This window comes from Hydractinia symbiolongicarpus, chromosome 15 (genome assembly GCF_029227915.1).
Source record: "Hydractinia symbiolongicarpus strain clone_291-10 chromosome 15, HSymV2.1, whole genome shotgun sequence".
Taxonomy (NCBI): domain Eukaryota; kingdom Metazoa; phylum Cnidaria; class Hydrozoa; order Anthoathecata; family Hydractiniidae; genus Hydractinia; species Hydractinia symbiolongicarpus.
In genome coordinates this window covers 8,932,001-8,947,062 of record NC_079889.1, presented here as the reverse complement: position 1 = coordinate 8,947,062, position 15,062 = coordinate 8,932,001, and the positions used below count along the sequence as shown (strand labels likewise).

Below are 15,062 nucleotides of genomic sequence, written 5' to 3'. Positions count from 1 at the left end.
AAAATTACGATTAGAATAGTTTTACATCTTGAGCTATCGATTAGAAATGCTCGGACATTTTAGAGAGGGACCTTTAAATCTTTTTCCAGCTGAAAAGAGTGTAATGTTCTCTCTTAATTTTATTTCAATAATTTAATCTTATCTTAGAGAATCATCCCTGTTTCGTGAAATAAATATACGTTTGAGTTTTATTTGTTTCCTGAATATTTAAATAATTTGTCGTTTAACCAATAGATAATATACTTTTGCGCACTGGAGTATTACATTTATTTCAAATCGATTTGTTAATTTTATTCAAACGACGGAAATAAAATGGAGAACATAAAGAAAGTTCTTAAAACTTATTGTTATGCACATCATTAAGTTATTGTTTTTTTGTTAATAATTGCGTTAAAATACGGAAAGAGTTAAAATCGACAACAAATTCAAAAACAAATTTAACTGCAGAAAATAAAATCCTCTCTGCTCAGCAGCAAACATAAGAATAGGATTCACATCATAGTTGAGCGGTTCTTGTTCTTTATGGTTCGATAATGGTATCAATAGAGACTGAAGAGGCTATCTTGTGAAAATGATTGTGACAAATACCATATGGTTAATTTATTCAAGCTTAAAACGATAAAAACGCATTGGTAAATTAAAGTCATTGCTCAAACTCAAATCGGATTCATTACTTTATTCAAAATACACAACCTAACAAGCTATGTGAACGCCATTATTAAAACTCGATTTTGAAAAACAAACAAGAACAGTTTGAATAAACATTACCATGATGTTAAAGACAAATTTCATTGTTGAAAGACAATAATGAAACGCTAGGATTTTCTCAAAACATTTGGGAATACTTTCTTCGACTCTTTATAAAGTTTGACGCTCTGTTACTGCCTCAAAAGAAGATTTTATACCAAACAGACAACAGTACAACTTTAGTGTGATATTATATTGGTATTTACTTTGAACTATTCCAACCGGTAAGTTTTTTTTTATTTATTTCTAAACAACATGGATCAAGAAAAGGGAAAGTTGCGATGTGTTTACATGTACAAATTGAGATACGTTTCTTAAAAAGCCAAGCAAAACAAGTCTATATGCGTTCAAACTTTATCGAAGCATGTTATCAGAGAGAATAGGAAACTCCACTATTTGCTTTTATGAATTATTTAAAATGTGAAGAAGTTTTTGATGTGGTATACATTTTTCAATACTCTACTAATAAATCCTGTTGTTATCAATAGCTGGATCGCTATGACCTTAGCAAGTATATAGTTTTAGCAAATTTAAAGGTACTGTCCGATTAAAAAACAATATCTTTTCTTTTGTTTCATTAAGTATCAAAAATAACGAAGATTGCACTCTTAAACAACAAAGATTTATCCAATACTTAGCACCATCGTTTGTTTGTTTTGATCTTGCTGCACTAGCCTACCATCTTCACGAACTTTCGAACGCGGCAAAAGGACTGGGTCAATTCATTATTCAGCACATTTTTGCTTGTGACGTAGTTACCTGGCTTCTTATTAGGCGAACCCCCCCCCCCCTCCCCCCCCCCCGACTTGCGCATCGAACGACTAAATGTTTATTTATAATTTTTTTCCTTTGTTTAAAAAAGTTCTTCATGAAGATAGAAATGAATGAAAATAATTCGCAGGTTCTAGGATTTCAATTCGAGCCGGAAAGAACAGCGAATGATGAGCTAGTTCCGACTTTTCAAGACGTAGACGAACATAACATTGGAAACCTTGTTGCTCCTACTCCTAAATGTGAGAGGATGCCCTCTGAAGTGTAGAATGTTTTTGCTGTCACGAGACAGACTCTCAGTCGTTTTCAGGAATATTTGAGTAGGTGTGCGATGATTCGCACGTGTAAATCAAGTAACGCGTGCGATGTAAAACGCACGTGCAAAGAATGTTACGCCTCTCAATCTTAACTTCCTTTTCTACATGTCCGAAATAGTATGCATGACTATACTGTCATTTTTATATTTATTGTTTATTTTTCACAAGCAAATAGGCAAAAATATGCTTTGTTTTCAAATTAAAAAAAATCTTTATCCACGTGGCTTAAATAAAACTTCAAAATTCATTCAAAAAGTTCAGCTACACTTTAACAAAATTTTTACAGAAAAAAATTTATACCGCCCGTGGGTTTCGGTTTTATAGGCATAAAGAAAAAATCCATTAAATTCGGACCTGCTATGGTTTCCAATTATTTTGTCAAATGAAGAAATTGTCTACAATTAAATCCATGATAAAATGTCTATTCCGCCTGTAAGTGCAGTTTTGCAGACTTGCTTCATCCGTGCTCCGTCGGCGTTCACCTCCGCATTAGTTAAGAACCGCATGGCTGGATTTCTTGTGTAAGACCTGGTTACCAACGACGAAGGGGCCAGGCAAAAGAGATTTATGTCTACGTAGTTCTTTTAACTAAGTCAGGAGTCGGTGAATTAGCTAGGATGGTCAGGTTGGCTATGATAAGGCTTGCTCGTGGATTAAAAGGACCAGGACTATTCAATAATTTCTGAGATCTAAAAGTGTCCGACCAATACGGAAATCTATCGGACGTTTTGTCTGATGACTGTCCAAAAATTATTTCGAGGGCTGCCATCGCACGCTACAAAATGGATTTTATAGGTTCATTTTGAAAACTCAATATTTATTTTTCAGGCGTGCGATTAATCACACGCCTGAAACGATTTAGGCGTGTGCCAAGGCGTGCGCGTGCGATCGCACGCCTCTCCTGAAAAAGACTGGACTCTATTAAATATTTTCAATTACATGGTATAAAAGTTTCTACTCCTTTATGAGTAATTCTTAGATGCGAGTGTGATTGAGTAATATTGTAATATTTTTCAGATAAAAAATGTATTACGGAACACGAAGAATTCCGAGCGGTGGTTTTATTGAAGAGTACGCTGTGAACATCTTTGGTGGCACTCCATGACAGAGAGTTTCGAACGACCACCTAGTTACCAGCCCCCACTCACCTACTTAACATCCTTTTCTTTCCTCCGTTCAGATATTTCTCTGACTTTTGGTTTTTCCTTATACGGAAGATTTTTTTTTGGATCCTTGAGCAGCGAAAAAAATATTTTATCCTGTTTTTTTCGACTGTTGTTAGTGCAATTCACAACAGCGCACCACGACATTATTCTGCCTCTCAACCTTACTGAATGTGCGATCTGAGTCTAATCTCTCTGTGGCGGGACATCTAGTGAAGAGGAAACTAATTTTTAATTATTGATTGGTTGTCTTTAGAGTAGCTGAAACAACTATGCAACCCTAAGGGTAAAGTCATATTGAACTTCAAGTGTTATTAGCGAAAGCTTCTTACTTAGGTTCGTACAGAATTAGCACAGTGTGTGTTTACCTTAAGGTCTAGACACATCTCTCGCCTTCGATTATTTAATTCCATATGAATAATTCATAAAAAGCGGTCTTTCACAATTCAGGGGGTAAAATTACCAAAATTTTTAAACATATAATAAAATATCAGCCCTGGCCCACGTTTTATCTATTTTGGTCAGTTCGGCGCGCTCCAGGTAAATACGTCACACGCGACATATTATTTCAGCCTCGCTTTAGTGCCTATCATCCGCCATTCATATAAACAATCGAAGCGAGAGACCGCATGCTTTTTTTGTAAACAAGAATGAGATATTGTTCAGTTGGTGTTAGGAAAGAAAACCAATAATTATTTAATTATTTTATAGAAATTAGTTCCAAATAAGAATTTTTTGTCAAAATTTTAGTTGATTTTTAATCGAACAGTACCTTTAACTTTTTACATAACCGTTGTTTGACACCTTCGGTTTTGTTAGACCTTTTGCATTTTTATTTTATTTTATTTTTACTTTGTTGTTGGACCTGCTTATATTTTTAAACGTTTTGTTTCAACGGGTATAAATATGATACAGATTGTGAGCAACCTCATTCCCAGGGTTTTTTTTCTCTTTTATTATTTTTTTATTGTTGCATGCTTAGACGTTTTGTTTCGGTGGTTATAGATATAGAATAATAAATAAATTGTGACTTTTAAAAATTCTAATTATTGTGTTCTATGTTTTTATTTGGCACTCCTCATATGGACTCGATGAGAGATTCAGTGGATTCTTCTACGGGACTTCAGCTAGTAGGATTATTAATTTGCACTGTAAAATCCACTTAGGCAGGACTACATTGGAAATGAGAATCGTAACTTGTATTTTGATGACATCTGCCAGGACCCGTCAATACACAATATTTTTTTCCTAGAATTTGTTGACACGTTGCTTCCAATGTGTAGAGCATGAAACACTAATCAAAATAATGCATAGAATCATGTACAACACCAACAATAATAATCTATATTATAATACCCGTATACGTCTGTCTGTCTGTCTGTCTGTCACGCAAAAAGGTAGCTTAGCTGCGCAATAGCGAGAAGCACGCAATGCGGTATAAAAAGGACGGGCGAACCCGTGGATTTTCCACAGGCTAACGACTAGTAAAGTCAAAATAACACATCTCAAATATTTACATCTTATAAAGTGATTACGTTAAATTACGTTAAAACTTTTAATATTTCAATCAGAAGTGTCTGGAAATTCATTTATTCAGTTGCATACCATCCTGTCCCCCAAAAATATACACAAAATATAAAAATTAACTTGTGAAGAACACAATTTTTATTTTCTTAGAAGGGGTAAATTTCGAATCAACAAGGATATTATTTTTGGAAAAGATAGGTCATCACATAAGTTTACACAAAATGTAAAACAGATCACTTTTTGAGGAGCTCATCCAAATCAACAAAAATCAGCTCATTTAGCATACGTTCCATATTGCATTGACCATAAATCTTCCACAAAAAGGTTATGAAACACATCCAATTATAGAAAAATCAGGCATTTCATTAAATATAAAAAACAAAAAAGTTTCAGTCAGAACAATTAGTAATTTTTTCATCATCACCAAACACAGTTATTGCTACAATTTTAAAATTGTTAACAAAAACGTTAAACCATGAGCAAAAATGACATCACATACAGTTTAGTTCTCCCCAAGAAACGTTTTTAATACAAACTATAAAACAGCCATTAGCTTACACAACAGCCTTCAGTGGAGTCCAATTCCACAAAAATGTGTTCTTTCAGTATATTGCATGTGGTCTTTTTTCCACAAAAAGAAAATTGCACATATGTTAATATAACTAACGATATCTTGTAGTCAAGACGAAACATGTCTTTTAACCAAAAAGAGTTGTTATTATTATTATTATTATTATTACTAGTCGATAAGGCCCGTGGAAAAATCCACTTAGGCAGAAGGACAATGGAAAAGTAGGTTGTTTTAGATTTTTTGCCGACGTCAGGAGTGCAATTACAAAAATATTTGGCGAAATTTAGTTTATTCGTTGCCTGTACTATGCAGATGTTAAAACGCTGACCAAGAAAATGTATATGATCATATCTTTTTGATAAGCAGTTAATGAGACATAAGTGTTTTAACATTTTGCTGATGTCAGCAATGGCCAGTCAAACCCCCCAAATTTTTTTTTTAGAAATTTGTATACCTGCCGCCTTCATTGTATAGGTCTTGAAACGCTTATCAAGAAAATGTATAGGATCGCGTATTTTTGACAAACGGTTGCAGAGATATTAGGATTTGAAGGTTTTTCGATGACGTCATCAACCAGTCCATTCCGAAACGGATTCGGGGACCCAGGTCTGGGAAAATTACCCAAATTGGTCCTAGTTGGTCCCTAGTTACCCACGCGGTGAAAAATCATTGACGTCACCACCTCGTTTCCAAGTTATTTGGCCTCAAAGTTTTAGGTGCACTGTAATGGCTTCATTAATTTAATATAGGATATTGACGTAGAAGTAGTGTTATTTTCGTCGCGTCGTAACGTCAGAAAATTTAACATATTAGACATGCATTTTTCGGAAACATCAAAGGAAAATGAAGACATCCACTTTGCCTGTCACAGACACACAGACAGACACACCTAGCGTATTATTATCGTCTAAATTCACGTTTACACAACATTTAAAAAACAGCAGTTTGCAACACAAACAATATAATCGGCAACCATACTATTCTCTGCTGAGAAATTTTAACCACAAATGTAAAAAACCCAGGTAAATTTCCCAAAAAATGTCAACAACCTTTGTAAAAATATCAACCACTACCCTTGTAAAAATATATAACCTTGTAATTTACATGCGAGCTTACAGAAGTTTAACAGGATGTCAACAACAAAACAATAAAACTTACTCCAATTAACGCACACACTTTAGTTTTACAAAATCATTCCTCTTAAAGTAAAATTTTTCCTCACACTACCCTAAAAGTTCAATAAGTCTTTAAAAGATTTTGTGGCTTGTTACATCATAATTCGAGCTCAAATAAGATCCCTAAGTTTGACTACTAAGGTGGATATAAATAGCTAAAAGAGAAATAACAACATTAATCATCAGTTAGCTAGCTAGGTTTAGATATGGAGCTTGAAGGTAACATTAGATAAGACAGATACCCAGTTAAATATAGTTAAACTGGGAAGACGCCAGCTAGCTATTTATGCTTAGTAAAACACATATAAAGAGAAACAATAGCAATATAAAAATTATGACATTTGCAGTAAGTTCAACAAACCAAAAGTTTCGCTAGCACATTTGTTTGATAACATTAATTATGCAAAAAAGTGTAAAAAAAACGCGGTAAAATATAAAGAACTTGAAGCCCTTAAGTGACTTTTTCCTGGCAAATGCGAGTCTGCCTGACACGTAACTCTAGCGACATAAAAACATAACGTCTAAAAATATCTAAAAAGTTCTTACTATTTGTGAATCCAAATCTACTTTAAACCCAAGCTTTCATTTTCTACTTCTAACTTTTCTTTACTACTTCTAGCTCCACTCTTCACTTTCGAATTAACTTCTTGTGGCTTCTAACTTTACTTGTGTACTTCTATGTTCACATAAAATATATATAAAAAAGAACAGAGTGTAAAACCAATTGGCAAATTTTTAGGCTAATTAGTCAAATTAGAAATGCAAAAACAAAGTTTGAGTCATAATTCATGTTAAAACAACAACAATCAATTTAACAGTTCATTTTACGTCAATTTTTGCACTAAATTTCCAACACAAAATACATATATATTCTAAATAATTCCTATGATTTTCCTCAAAAGTTTAATCAAAATATAAAAGATGAGAGGTGAACGACAAAATCAAAGTTTGCAGAATTTAATTATTTTGGTATATATATGTCTATTGATATATGCCCTTTATAGCAATATTTCAATCCAAAATGTGAAAAAGAAAAACAGTTTGCAACAAAATCAGTTATTCTGATGATATTGCATACACTTTTTCTCCACAAAAGTGTAAAAAAAGAATGGTTCTAGGAAATACTTCTGATTCAACAAAAATCAGTATTTGTATCTTGTACTCATTAAAAATTACTCAAAATTTCAAAAAACTGCGATTTGGAATGCATCAAATTTATAAATAGAGAGGGATCAGTCATTTCGGTATGTTGTCCTGCCCGGTAAGAATTTATACAAAATATAAAAAAAAACACAAGTTTTTTCGGTGTTGTACTCCCTTAAAAAAGTTAAAACATACTGCCCTTTACCAGCAATTTTAAACCTAAATGTCAAAAAATCAATGAGCAAAGAATAAACTTGAATCAACAAAGATCATTATGTATAGAGGTTGAAATAATAATCAAAATAATGTATAGAATCATGTACAACACCAACAAATAATAAAGTCAGAAATAACACATCTCTACTTTGTGAAAAACCTTTAATAATTCAATCAAAGTGTCAAAAAACATAAAATTTATATCTGGAAAATCATTTCTTCGATTACATACTATCCTGTTCCCAAAAAATATACACAAATTGTAAAAATGAACAGGTTAAGAATACAAAATTTTTTTCCTGAGTACGATGATCTGTAGTGACCTTTACTAAATATTTTAAACGTGAATGTCAAAAATGAATAAGGAGTAAATTTGAATCAACAAAGATATTGTTTTTGGAAAACAGAGTGTATATACGGTCTGTCCTCACAAAAGTTTATACAAAATGTAAAACAGATTTGTTTTTAAGGAGCACATCCAAATCAACAAAAATCAGTCTATTTTTTGCATGTCCTATATTGCCATTGCCCATAAATCTTCCACAAAAAGGTTATGAAACACATCAAATCATAGAAAAATCAGGCATTTCATATAATATTAAAAACAAAAAAGTTTTCATTATCACCAAACACAGTTATTATTACAATTTTAAAATTCTTAACAAAAACGTTAACAAAAACGTGAATTTGTTCTTTCAGTATATTGCATGTGGTCTTTTTCCCACAAAAGTTTACACAAAATTTTAAAAAGCAGCAGTTTGCAACATAAACAAAAACACAAACAACCATACCATCCTCTCATAAATTAAAATAAAGTCATAACCCCACGTAAAATTGCCAATCAAATGTCTACAACCCCCTGTAAAAATAACCTGGAATTTTACATGTAGGCTGACAAAAGTTTAACAGGATGTCAGAAACAAAACAATAAAAAATAACTTAACACACATGCTTTAAATTCTGAAAAAAATTGCTTGGGTCCCCTTGTAAAGTTTACAGGAAATGTGAAAATAATTATACTCTTAGAAAAATACATCCTACTATCCTGTCCAAAGTTTAAGTCTTTGAAAGATTTTGCTCATAAAAGAAGAGAAGTTTAAGATAGGTAAACTAAGTTAGCTAGCTATACATATTAAAAAAAAGGAATAACAACATAATTCATAGGTTAGAGCTAGCCATGGGATAAGAGAGCAGGACTTGGAGAGGCTAAATTAGCTAGCTAACAGTAGCTAAGACCCCCAGTTAAATATATCTAAACTGGGAACACTTAGCTATAACTAAAGCTAGCTATTTATGCTTAGTAAAACACACATAAAGAGAAACAATAGTAATCTGTTATAATAATACGGAGAGTGTGTCCGTCTGTCTGTGACAGGCAAAGTGGATGTGTTCATTTTCCTTTGATGTAGCCGAAATTTCCTTTGAAGTCTCCGAAAAAGTTATATCCAATTTGCCAGCGGGTTTACTTTGTTTACATCATGTGATCTAAATGAAGCAACTTGATTTGCTGAGAAAATTTTAACGGCTAACTCCCGAAAAATGGTAACCCTCGACACAAAAGCAACAACAAGAAAACAGCCCCTTCGTCTTGAAAAATTGCAAAAAGTAATTCAGAGAAAGAAAAGTCCAAGAAATGAAGTGAGAAGTGGTAGCTAGAGCTAGAAGTAAAGTAGTAAAGTTAGAAGAAGAAAAGAGAAGCTAGAGGTTGAAGGTGATTTGAAATCACAAATAGTAAGAACTTTGATGTTTTTAGACGTTTAGTTTTTATGTCACTGGAGCAAGCAGACTCGCATTTTCCAAGAAAAGCCTCAAATTCTTGAAGTTTCATATTTAAGCGCTTTTTTAAAAACAAACCTAGCCACCATATTTGTTTATGTTTTTGTTGCATAATTAATGTATCCCCTGGTGCGTAACTAATGTGTTTGTCCTAAAATTCAAAATGCTACATAAAGCTGTTAGCTGACTAACAAACGGAAAACTTTGGTTTGTTGAACTTACTGATCACTGTAATGTTATTATTTTTACATTACTATTGTTTCTCTTTATATGTGTTTTACTAAGCATAAATAGCTAGCTTTAGTTTTAGCTAAGTGTTCCCAGTTTAAGTATATTTAACTGGGGGTCTTAGCTACTGTTAGCTAGCTAATGTTGTCCTCCATGGGCTAGCTCTAACCTATGACTTATATTGTTATTCCTCTTTTTTAATTATCTATAGCTAGCTACCTTAGTTTCCAAACTTCTTTTCTTTTATGAGCACGAATTATGATGTAACAAGCTAGCTAGCTAGCTACCTACAAAATCTTTAAAGACTTAAACTTTTGCAGATGTATTTTATATTTCTTTTTGCATTTCCTGTAAACTTTACAAAGGGACCACGTGCAATATGACAAGTGGAATATTTATTTTTCCAGAATTTAAAGCGTGTATGTTAAGTTATTTTTTATTGTTTTGTTTCTGACATCCTGTTTAACTTTCATCAGCCTACATATAAAATGCCAGGTTATTTTTACAGGGGGGTGTAGCTAGACATTTGATTGGAAATTTACATGGGTTTTTGACTTTATTTTAATTTATGAGAGGATGGTCCTTCGGTTCGGGAAGGTTGTTCGTGTTTTTGTTTGTGTTGCAAACTGCTGTTTTTTAAAATTTTCTGTAAACTTCTGTGGGAAAAAGACCACATGCAATATGCTGAAAGCACAAATTTTGTAGAATTGGCCTCCACTAAAGGCTGTTGTGTAAGCTAATGGCTTTTTCATAGTTCGTATTATAAACTTTTGTTGGGGAGAACTAAACTGTATGTGATGTCATTTTTGCTGGAAGAAAATTCCATGGTTTCACGTTTTTGTTAAGAATTTTATAATTGTGGTAATATATAACTGTGTTTGGTGATGATGAAAAAACTTTTTTGTTTTTTATATTTTATAAAATGCCTGATTTTTCTATAATTTGATGTGTTTCATAACCTTTTTGTGGAAGATTTATGGGCAATAGCAATATAAAACATGCTAAATGAACTGATTTTTGTTGATTTGGATGTGCTCCTTAAAAACCAATCTGTTTTACATTTTGTGTTAACTTGTGTGAGGACGGACCGTATATACACTCTGTTTTCCAAAAGTAATATCTTTGTTGATTCAAATTTACTCCTTATTTATTTTTGACATTCACGTTTAAAATGGTTGGTAAAGGTAACTACAGATCATCATACAAAGGAAAATTTTTTTGTGTTCTTAACCTGTTAATTTTTACAATTTGTGTATATTTTTGGGAAACAGGATAGTATGTAATTGAATAAATGTTTTCCAGATATAAATTTGATGTTTTTTGACACTTCTGATTGAAATATTAAAGGTTTTCAACGAAGTAAATATTTGAGATGTGTTATTTCTTACTTTATTATTATTGTTAGTGTTGTACTTGATTCTAACATTATTTTGATTAGTGTTTCAAGCTCTACACATAATCTTTGTTGATTCAAGTTTATTCTTTGCTCATTGATTTTTTGACATTTATGTTTAAAATTGTTGGTAAAGGGCATGCGGAGCTAAAAGAGAAAATTTTTGTGTTCTTAACTGGTTGATTTTTACATTTTGTGTAAATTTTTGTGGGAGAGGATGGTAATGCAACTAAAATGACTGACTTTTCTAGATTTAAATTTTATGTTTTCCAAACTACGGCTTTTTCATATTTTTGTATAAGCGTAAGGGAAAAACAATATTTAAAATGTGTAAAAAACTTATTTTTGCTAACTCTTGGAGGCCTCCTTTTTGACACTTCAGAATAAAATACTGAGGGTTTTCAACATAATCACTTATAAGATGTAAATATTTGAGATGCGTTATTTTTGAAATTGTTATTATCCGTGTTGTGACTGTTGGTGTTGTAACTGTCGGTCTTCTTACTGTCGGTTTTGTGAGTGTCGATGTTGTGAGTGTCGTTGTTGTAACTTTTTATCAACTAGATTTTACACCTTGCAAGCTGTTCTTTTTTATTTTGTGGAAGATTTGTGTGGAGGATTTAATGTGATTTGATATTTGACATTTTGTGTAAGATTTTAAGAACATTTTTTTGTATATACACTACTGACGTCAGAAAAACATCTAAAAGAGCCTATTTTCCCATTGTCCTTCTGCCTAAGTGGATTTGTCCACGGGCCTTATCGACTAGTGTAAAAATAATAACATTACAATAAGCAGTAAGTTCAACAAACCAAAGTTTTCCGTTTGTTAGTTAGCTAACAGCTTTATGCAGCATTTTGAATTTTAGGACAAACACATTAGTTACGCGCCAGGGGATACATTAATTATGCAACAAAAACATAAACAAATATGGTGGCTAGGTTTTTTTTAAAAAAAGCGGTAAAATATAAAACTTCAAGAATTTGAGGCTTTTCTTGGAAAATGCGAGTCTGCTTGTTCCAGTGACATAAAAACTAAACGTCTGAATACATCAAAGTTCTTACTATTATTGATTTTAAATCCACTTCAAACTCCAACTTTTATTTTCTAATTCTAACTTTACTACTTTACTTCTAGCTCTAACTACCACTTCTTACTTCACTTCTTGGACTCTTCTTTCTCTGAATTACTTTTTTCAAGACAGAGGGACCGTTCTTCTGTTGTTGTTTTTTTTCGGTGTCAAGGGACACCATTTTTGTAAAGAAAGCCGTTAAATTTATTTCAGCAAATCAAGTTGCTCCATTTTGATCACGTGATGTAAACAAAGTAAACCCGCCAGCAAAATGGACATAATTTTTTCGGTGACTTCAAAGGAAATTTCGGCAACATCAAGGGAAAATGACCACATCAACTTTGCCTGTCACAGACAGACGGACACACTCTCCGTATTATTATAAGAGATTCATCTTTATACAGGTTTATCTACGTCAGTATAATATATATAAGATATATGTAAATGTTACTGTTATCAATGAGAGACCTGTGTAAAACAAAAATAACAAAATATAAAATTTTCGAAGTAAGATTTAAACGGAGAGAAATAAAAATTCGCGGATATTGAAAAATTTAAGAGAATGAAGATTGAGAACCATATATGAGAAAATTTATTGTGAAAGACTTTGTGCGAAAAATTTTAAAGTATATCAAGAAACACGATGTAAGAAACGACGGATGACGTCACCACACAATCCATACATTTAGCAGTGAGAGGACGTGGAAATAGTATTGTATGTGTCGATGGCGTCAACCGTTCCCTCAGTTGTTATTCTTAAATTCATAATTTTTTATTTAAAGGCTAGTGTAGTTAAGACGTTTCCTACCCGTCTTATATCGTAGCGCTTAAAAAGGGAAAAATATTCTTTTATAAGATAAGAACTTATTAAACATGTCTCTTTCAAACGTAATATTGTCATGGCAAGCCTGTCTTAAATAGTTCTACCTATGCATATTAAGAGTAGAATTTTTTATTCTTATGAGGGCGTGTCAAATGAACAAAAAAAAAAAGAGAAATATAATGGTGAATCATTGAGTTGAATATTTCTATTTCTATCATTTAAATGTGTAACCATTTGAAACCATATATAAAAACGGGATTAACCCAACCTCTTTCCAGTCCTTGTTAAGAATAAAACGAACTGTCTCATGATCTATTTAAATTCTTGTTGGCGAAGTTTTTTATGCATTAAAGTTTCTGTAACTCCTTTTCGATAAAGCTTGTAATTTCATTCAAGTTACTTGTGCCCTCGTGTAAACAACTTGTATTTTCACAAAATTCTAATACTCTCTTAATGCATTTTCTTCGTTATAAATAACTCCATAATCTATCTATCTATCTATCTATCTATCTATCTATCTATCTATCTATCTATCTATCTATCTATCTATCTATCTATCTATCTATCTATCTATCTATCTATCTATCTATCTATCTATCTATCTATCTATCTATCTATCTATCTATCTATCTATCTATCTATCTATCTATCTATCTATCTATCTATCTATCTATCTATCTATCTATCTATCTATCTATCTATCTATCTATCTATCTATCTATCTATCTATCTATCTATCTATCTATCTATCTATCTATCTATCTATCTATCTATCTATCTATCTATCTATCTATCTATCTATCTATCTATCTATCTATCTTTCTATCTATCTATCTATCTATCTATCTATCTATCTATCTATCTATCTATCTATCTACTAACTATCTACTAACTATCTACTAACTATCTACTAACTAACTAACTAACTAACTAACTAACTAACTAACTAACTAACTAACTAACTAACAAATTTAACGTGTTGCCAGTTTGTTACACCAGATCCCAAGCATGTGTGATGAAATTTCCTTTAGCAACAAGTACAGATTAGACGCTACCATTAACCATTCAGGTACCTTAAAAGCAGGACATTACTGGTCGTTTACTAAAGATCAACGAAACACTAAGTGCAACGACCGCTGCGTTTCAGAAGTCAATTCATCTCCCTTGAACAATTCATCCTTAGCAGTGGTCCCTTGCAAACAAAGCTTGCTTAATGGTGTACAACCTTGCATCCTTTTCCTTAAAGAGCTTCAGCAAGGGGGTTTGACTATTCTTATTTTTTTTATTTTTTTTTTTATTGGAGTCTTGTCTTTTGGAGAGTGACGACTCCACTTATCCATATTTTGAAAAAGTTGTACGCTACAAGTTATATTTCTCAAGCCACGTCAAAATTAGTGATCCAAAATCTTGCTTTTTTGTCACGCAAAAAAAAAAACGTGTCCTTAAAAAGTTTAAAGATAAATTTGACATTTCTTACTTTTTATACTGTCCTCCTAGCTAACCATTATGTTGATATTTGTTGATCGTTTCGTATTTTATCCTTAGCAAAGAAGGACAAAGAAAAGTAAAAGCTGGTTAGCTAGCCACCTATATTAAAAATTGTAGCAAGTCTAACTGTAGTAAAAAATGGTTACTACTAAACACTGCTTTTAAAATGAGGGCTCTATAAACTTGATTTTGTATATAATCTTTCTAGCTATAGCTATATTCTATATCTTCCTGCACTTTAAACTTTCTATGTAAACATTTAAGCATATAATTTATGTTTTTTCCTGATTGTAGATAAATGTATATAGCAAGCAACCTACTTCCTTCTTTCGCCATCCCAAAATTAAAAAACTTACGCCTGCCTTGGTCGTCAAGGGAAACTTGGAGTTTAGGACGAATAGAATTACTATATTTTTTATCACGTGGTCCATTTCAACAAATGAAATTGCTTTATATTAATCACATTATTTAAGATGTAAACTTTTTCTGTTTAAGAATAATGCTTTGTAAGAATATGAGACTGGGATTTTAGGTAAAAAACAATACACCAATCCGACACTACCGAGGCCGCGTTCAATATGGAGGCCTGGGATCCATGAGGGGGTGAAAAATTCCAAAGCCTTAGGGCATTTTAACTTGAGCAAACGAAGT

General features: G+C 32.3%; 1 protein-coding gene across 1 annotated transcript in view; it reads left to right on the top strand.

Moving 5' to 3' along the window:
- Positions 1–847: 847 nt before the first annotated feature.
- LOC130629184 (uncharacterized) overlaps positions 848–15,062 on the top strand; it is a 53,552-nt gene continuing 39,337 nt past the window's right edge. The window contains exon 1 of the mRNA XM_057442313.1: positions 848–971. The gene's annotated coding sequence lies outside the window, so the exon portion shown is untranslated. The remainder of the gene's footprint in view (positions 972–15,062) is intronic.